The sequence below is a fragment of the Wasmannia auropunctata genome, unplaced genomic scaffold (genome assembly GCF_000956235.1).
Source record: "Wasmannia auropunctata unplaced genomic scaffold, wasmannia.A_1.0 LD334262.1, whole genome shotgun sequence".
NCBI lineage: Eukaryota > Metazoa > Arthropoda > Insecta > Hymenoptera > Formicidae > Wasmannia > Wasmannia auropunctata.
In genome coordinates this window covers 132,204-140,892 of record NW_012028628.1, presented here as the reverse complement: position 1 = coordinate 140,892, position 8,689 = coordinate 132,204, and the positions used below count along the sequence as shown (strand labels likewise).

Here is an 8,689-nt window from a genome sequence, read left to right as displayed (position 1 = left end):
CAGAATTAAAGTGCAATTTTGCTTCGTGGCAAAATTAAGTTTTCACCCTCTCTTCTCTCTTGCGCGTCTGCTTAGCATAACCACGCGTATTTACATTTATTACACGACTTCCCTAATTTATTCCCGTCGTTACGTCCCGGCTCATTCTTTTCGCGGGATTCACCTCGTTTTAAGTCTTGAATTACCAACGCAAAGCTTTCAGCATGAAAATCGCAACGTGAGAGGTCATATATATCTCGATACGTTCTCAAAATAAAGAATTTTAAGACCAAAGCAAATATTACGACGTTGGAAAAAGTAATAATAGAAATAAAAGTAAAAGAAATAAATTCTATTTTTACAATTAAAAAATAACGAAGATAAGTAAAATATTGAAATTAAAGATTATCTGACAATGAAAATATGCACACAAAATCAATAGTAATGATAAATATATATGTTTAATTCGTATATTCTAGATTGTACAATTAATAACAATAAGAAAAATAAAAAATCTAACTTCTTTTGCTTACATGTGAATATTAAATTCTCATTAAAAAATGCAATTTTTAATATTTCTTATCAACCCGGATGCGAATGCGAGATCATGAAATTAAAATTAAATTTACTGCATTTGATTCACCGAACTTTGAAACGTTACGTCATCGATGGAGAAATTACCGTGACAATTGACGTCCTTAATAACGCATTAGCGACCTAATTAATACCTCGCCGAAACTAATTTAATGAGGCTTGTTCCATGATGTTCGTGCAATGTTGTTCGGCATATGTGTGAGTGTATGTATGTGTGTGTGTGGGGAGGGGGGGGAAGGAGAGAGAGAGAGAGAGAGAGAGAGAGAGAGAGAGAGAGAGAGTTAGGTGGGGGAGGAGGAGAAGAGAGGAAGCGGCGGTTTCAGTTCGGGTTTCTGTCCGGGAAATAGCTTCCGATTTCGGAAATTGCCGGGCGGGATATTGGTTCTCTCTTCTCGATAATATTTACGATACCTTCCGCTTTCCGTGTGTGGATCTTACTTGGATCCATTAGGTGCTTTCAATATATACAGCATTGCAATGCATGATGCAATAACTGTTCCATTGAGAATTCCATTTTATAAAACAGATTCGTGAAGGTGAAGATGGTATAATTTTCATTCATACGAGAGTCGCGATTTTTATCATTTATTTCATTTCGATTCTGTACCTATATTTCTTTATAATTTATTATGTTGTACTTTTACTATGTATTTATTTATATATAGGTATACGTATATTTTATTGTATTTTTTATTCTCTGTTGAATTGCATACAATATCTCTTGTTGTAGAGAAAGTTAATAATGTATTAACCAATAATCTCTGATTAAAATTTATGTTTATCTTATTGCTATCATTCGTATTTTCATATTGACAACATTTATATTATTACAGAACATTTAACTATTACAGAAAATATTTACTTTAACAAAATTAAGATAATAGTGAAAGTAGAATGTGAAATGTGAAATGGATAATTGTACAATTTAACAATATAAATTATTATAAAATAATATTTTCTAGAATCGTATAACATAAATCTTATTGTAAAAATATGGAGAGAGTTGAAATGGCAAATAATATAAAAAGCTATTATAAAACTCTTTGTGAATAAAATATATTTAATATAAAATTGCTCTTTAAAAAATATATCTATAAATAATAAATATTATTTTATTTTATTTTATAGATTACTTTGAGAATTAGCCGCTTTTTAAATTTTCATCATGACACGTTTCTCGACTAACGAATCGTTTCGGTACAACTTTTAAAATAGCTTTTTCGATGAGGAATAATTAATTATTTTTTCTCAGTGAAAATAGCTCAACGAAATTTTTACTCGTCGCGAGTGAAAAGGGAAAGGTACTGCTGGCACGGGTGCACAGCTAACTTGATGGGGTTTAATTGAATTTTCAGACTGTCCGAGTCGACAGATAAAACTACGCTAATGAAAACGCTCGATGAAACGGGCCGGAGCCATATGCAAATCTGTTGATTACTCTCCCGTGTATTCGTTCTGTGTATTCAAACTCCTTTCGCCAGAAGTCCAATGCAAAGGCAACCTCATGCCTGCCTCTTTTACCTCCTTTCTCTTCTCTGTCTTTTCTCTGTCTAACTGTTAAAGTGCACGTCCAATATATATCAATTAAAATATAAATATTTGTCAAAATAAATAAAAGTTTCCCCAAAACAAAAATTCTCGAAGCGCATAAAAATAGTCACCTTAGAATATCTAAAAACTAATATCTAACATTTTAAATACAGCAAACTGCAATAATAAAAATGCGGGAGAAAAATATAATAGCAATATTTAATTCGTTTGTACGTTTTGCTTTCTATCGACTCGTTGAGCTTGTAATTCAGCAACAATTTTTTGCAGGCATACAAAACTGCGGTAACAAAATTCGCCGGGGCCAATATGTTATCAAACTTTCGTCGATATTTCACGGCCGCATAATACAACGATCGACCGACACTTCACTTTAACAATTTAAAATGAAGGGTACCAGATAACACCCACGTCGATCGATGCACTAATACATAACGACTATACTTGGCAAAGTAATTTCAAGTGAATAACAAATAATTAGCAAATAATTTTATTTTATTTAAAAAGTTCAAATTATTTTAAAATGTTAAAAAATTCATACAATTAAAGAATACTGTCCAATATTAAATATTGTTAATTATTTAAATTTATTTACTAATTTGAATATTCCTTTGAATAATTATACAGGATGTTCCCGGGTTAAACCGCCAAACTTAAAATATGAATTTGGGATCGCAAAACGAGCAAAATTTTCCTGTGAAAGTTTGCTCGCGAACGCTTCGTTTAAGAGATATTGACTTCTCAAGTTATAGAACTATACGAATGAATAATGTCGAAATAATCTAGGTTTATCTTCGTTATTACGTTACAATAATTGAAATGTAATTATTAAATATGTTATTCAAAATAATAGTTGAGTAATTATAAAGAAATATATAATATATGCAATTTTTATTTGTATTAACAGATATCAGAATGTAATTAAGTAATGACATTTAATTGTTTAAAAAATGGTAAAAATGAAAACTGTAGAAGTGAAATTAAATTCTATACGTGAAATTGATGACAAAGTTCAGTAAGGAATTAATATGATGTTTTATAGAATACTAGGAAGGCACGCGTGAATCTGAAATGCAAGTACTTTCATCGTCGCACATAATTATTCTTAGAATATGGTTTTTATGGTAGGAAAGGTTTAGACTGATATGAAAAATACTTGACCATGTTGTTTAATGTTGGTAGCCAACAACTTGACTTCAGCGTTATTTTTCAGACTATGTGAGTGTACTGCACATTCGCGGAATGCAATCTCTTGAAGCACAAGCACACATGCACGTCACTCGAAATTGCGCACGATTTTCAATAACTAGAGAATATTACGTATTATTTATGCATTTAAATAACGGTATCTTTAATTTTTATTTTAAATTTCAATTTTTTGATACAAGTAAATCGTCAAATTGTCAAACTTATTAAAATTGTGCATGTAACAAATATATTATTTATTACTGCTTTATTTTACTCCTGTGATCCAAATTTATTACTTTAATTAATAAAAGTTTTATTAACAAAGGAATAGGCTTTAATTATTTATCTAAAAGGAATAAAATTAAAGTAGCATTAGACTATAAAAGATTTAAGATAATTAAGCAATTATTAATTTAAAATTTAATAATCTTATTTTTAATATTTCTATAAAAAAAATAATAGATTCTTTAAGAAATTTGGAGTTATTCTTTAATAGGAAATGGGAGAAACAAATCCTGACTCAAACTTTAACTTATTTTTATAAATTTGAAAATTTAAAAGATGTATAACAGTATCAAGTTGGAGGTTTAATTGGTTTTACGGTTTTATCAAATCCATTCACGCGTGAACTATTATGACACTCATTGATGATGAGAATAGCTGAAACGGTGATTTTATTAATGAACCACGAAATCCTATTTTCCCGCATTATTGAATAATGCTAGCTACCGTTTTCGATTGCCAATCATAGATAATTGCAAATCGCTCTCATCATATGAACCGTGTTAAAGATTTCGCAGTCTATAAATTTCGACCAAACTGCGTTCTCAATAATCTCAGAAAGTACGGCTATATTTAGATTAGATTAGATACTGTAATTATTATTATTTTTCTTTTTCAAGGGGAAATTGATGCAAAATTTTTTGAAAAATTCTACAATTTTTTCTTAACAAGATGTTATAAAATAAAAGATATTAAAATTATTATTATATGTAGAATCGAGACTTTTATGTTATTCTATTTATAGAATTTAAATTAGGGAGAATTGTTTTGTAAACATTTCAAATTATTCTTGCTATAATAATATATTAACTCTCTCAATAATTATATACGAAACATTCTGTTCAAACCTATATCGATCGAATATGGAGCTAAACCGATGTCGCCACCAAAATGGATCTCCGAGGATATTAGGAAGGAAGCTCTATATTGGGTGATGGGAACGCATTTCGCTGCGTAATCGCGCAAAATACGCTATGGATACTACAGTAGAAATAGCGGATTCTGCACGCCATTCTATACGTGGAGGTGAAGGGGACATTCGCGTTCGTATAATGGCTTAAGGAGATAAGAGGATTTCACGCGAGCGAACATTTACCATTTCTAGCGAAATATACGACCACGCCAGTAGACGCGCGATGCGAGAATATGCGTTTCACGTCTTGATTGCTGCATTAAACTTGCGCCGCGAGCGTAACTGTCGCTTGCTAATTCTTATCATTTCGTCGCACGAGTTCGAAATTTTGTGCTGACAAGACATTCACACCTTGAACTTGAATTTGAATGCATAACTACATATACCTAGCAGTCATATATAACTTTTAAACGTAAATGCATGTAGATAGCAATATGAGAGACTGCTAACTGAAAAGTCAGCTCGTATTTTCTCTGTTATTTTCTATTCTATATCAAATTTTTTAAATATTTCCTTGAACATTATTGACCAAGTAATCTTTTCAATAAAACATTCTTTTCTAAGAAGTTATCACGAACTTGTTTTAGATATCGCACGATATTAGATATGTTTAAATATACTTATTAGATATTTACTCAATAAAGAGTTTTGAGTTTTTTTAATCTCAAGTTTTATTTATTCTTGTGTACGAATGTAAACGAATACACACATAATGAACGGAGTTCCACTCACCGTTAACGGCGTGGAGCTCCGTGGGCACTGCAAAGTGTGCTGTGTGAAGGGCTAGCTCACCGGTATCGGCAGCAGCTTGCAGCAACATCTGTTGATGATGATGGTGCCGCGTAGATGATCGATGATGATGCACGCTGTTGAGGACAATGTTGCTGGACGTCCGGCTGAGCGCTTTTCGTTGCCGAATCGCCTCCTTGTAAATCTTGCAGTACATGATAATCATTACCAGGCCTGGGATCCAAAAGGAAACGCAGGAACTGATAAGCGCGTATGGTAAATTCACTCGAAACTCGCAACTCTGGAACATCAAAGAATGTCGCAAATTTGAAATTATTTCATATCAAATTTCATGTCGCATACTAGTAGAATGTTAATGTAATCTAATAATATAAAACGTACTAAACAAATATAAATACTCAAGAAAATTGCATAAAAAGTTGTCAAAAAATTATTTATTATCGTTAAAATTACAAGTCTTTTATTTTTAAAATTTTTTAAAAATTTTAAAATATTCCATCTTTTATCCATCAAGCTGGCTCATAGTGTTGAAAGGCTAACGAGGATTTCCATATTCATAACTCGTACATCAAACACTCTTTTTTAAAGATATTTAAAGACAAAAAGTAATTTCTCCGTACCTCCGGGTGCTTGACCATGTATTCTAGATGTTCTTCTGTCGTGTACCATCCCATGAAAATCGGAATAAAGCTTATCAACGCCGGCAGGATCCAAGCGCTACCCAGCATACATCCCACAGTACTTTGCTTCATTATCACCGTGTACTCAAGCGGACTCACTATGGCATAATACCTATCCACACTGATGCAACATAGATGTAGGATGCTGGCGGTGCTGAAGTACACGTCCAGCGAGTTCCACAGGTCGCACATAACCGTCCCGAAGAGCCATTTTCCTCCCGAGAGCTCCACCGAGGCGTTGAAGGTCATGGCGCACATCGCCACCAGGAGATCGGCCGCCGCGAGACTGACGACGTAACAGTTGGTGACTACTCGTAAACGACGATGCCGCCGCACGCTGGCGATCACCAGCATGTTGCCCAAAACCGCCGTGATGATGATGGTGCCCATAATGATACCCTTGATCGCCACCAACAGCACGTTCACATTCTCGGGGAGATTCTCCACCGTCGGGTATTCCGCTGATGACGTCACATTTACGGCCGTTGTTGTGGTCGCTGTTGTGCTGAAGGCGGTAATGGTGTTGTTGATGAGGATCGACGAAGACGTGGATTCCACTCGAGGTAGGCCCGTCGACGTCGCCGCCATTACGTTCATCATTGTGACGGTGAATGCGACGAATGTTGAGGCCCACCGTTTACGTTACGGAGAACGGTTTCTCGTGGGTAATCCCTCGCTCGTTTTGGACTTCATGATGTTCGTAAGTCCGCGATGGTGAAGAAAGCGTCGTCGGATGAATTATTTATTTTTTTTATCATCGCGAATAGATCGATTATTCCTTCATCGTCACGATACACATTTATAATTCGATTTAATTACGTACGTTAACGTTGCGGTGATTGATATCCGATATTATTAGATATTGCATTTCAGGATTCTTCGAAATGTTTCAAGCTTTGAATTAGATTATTGATTGATATTTTGTTGCGTTATTGGAAAATTGAAAAAATATTTCAGTACTCTTCTCGAAATCCCTTGAGAAAATAACTTCTCGCGCAGCTGCGACTTCAGTACTTCTATCGCTGGTCCAAGATCCAGTTTACTTATATAATAGCGAATACACAATTGTGATGCCATAATCTTTTATTAGCGAAAATAATATTGCATAGCATCATTCTGTATGTTACTTTCTGCCAAAAATGACTCAAATATATGTACATGTACTTTTACTACGTATGTACTTTAATCTCTTTGTTACTCTTTTTCTTTTGATTTACGTTTTACTTTTATTTCATCTCTTTTGTTCTTAAACGTATTCTTTCGAAGGTCTTTTTTATACATATATTAAACATATTTCTCTATACATAGAGTTTACACACGTACAATTATTGTGGATATTTTCTTCTAGGATGAGACCCATCCTCCTCAATTTCCAAATCAAGTCTTTTAAGTATTCCTGCAAACATTTCATCATCTCTTGCACAATTTAGTTTAAATCGCACTGAATTGTCTCGCGACGACTGTTTCGCACGGATCACTGTTAATTTTCGTATATCCATGATTGCGTTTATTGGTCCGGGCGCAAATTTTATCAGTCGCAGGAATAATATCGGTCGAGATGATAATGAGGATTAAAACTCCATTTTGATTGCCACGCATGATAATAGTTTAATAAGCTCCACCATTCGGTTTAGCACCATTTTTGATATCGAGATTTTCGATGATATTAAATACCTCTGTAAAACGACAGGCGGTTGTATACGGGACGCGTCGAGAGCGATTCGTCCGATCTACTTTTCGATGAACCCACGTAAATTCTATCAAATTGAATAATCTATTTAATGAACTTGCACCGGTCAGCGAGGGAGATCAAAGGATTTCTCATTAATTGCACGCAATCAAAAATTGCTCTGAAAGAACGAAATTTAGGATATTAATTTGTTTAATTTGCTTTAACACCTCTTATGCATTAATACGCGATATATCTCATCAATAATTTGCGCGATAATGCAGTCTGAATTTCGTGAAAATTTTATTCGTGGGACGTGTCATGTGTGTCATCAGCGCCAATGATCAGAGATTAACGCCTATAATCTTTCATTTTAAATTCGAATGCGATACGCTTGTTAAAATACTTGTTAATGTGCTTGCATGAGATAGATAATGGATATTAATACGCGAAGGCCTCTCGAGGAACTACCTAAATGTTTCAGTGGATATATGTGTTACAGGCGATGCCATTAAGAGGATTTACTTGCGAATGAACCTCTATATAATGCAATCGCCTCTAGCTAGTAGCTAGCTATAATTATACGAGAGGGAGAGAGAAAGAGGTGCATTTCTCAGCACATTGTTATAATCTAGAGCTATAACTAGAATAGATCGATGTCAGAGCGTCTAATAAAAGCATTTCAAGAGCATTTGTACTTGTGAGTAAAGCCCGCCACTTCTAACATAAGCGGCGAAAATGTATCAATTTGTGCAAGCCTCGCAATGGATGCATCGTCACGAGCGACGTTATATATATTTAGCTACTCGAAATTGTCATTCTTGTTTGAAATTGTTTTCCCTACATTAGCTGTAATGTATTCTGAAAATTGAACGACGTATGCAATAATAATAATGAGGAAAACATAATATGGTATATATACGCGGAAATGATAAATAAAGTTTCTCACACGCGAGAATTTTGCGCACACGCGAATAGTGTAACGAGGATTATATGAATCATAATTAACGTTGTCGCTCCTAAAAGGAAACCAGCGTAACTTAACAGCGCAGCGAGAGACGAGGATACTTCATCCTACTTTATTTT

General features: G+C 34.1%; 1 pseudogene; it reads right to left on the bottom strand.

The window, feature by feature from the left end:
* Positions 1–4,595: 4,595 nt before the first annotated feature.
* On the bottom strand, positions 4,596–8,179 carry LOC105458882 (annotated as a pseudogene).
* Between the last annotated feature and the right edge of the window lie 510 nt (positions 8,180–8,689).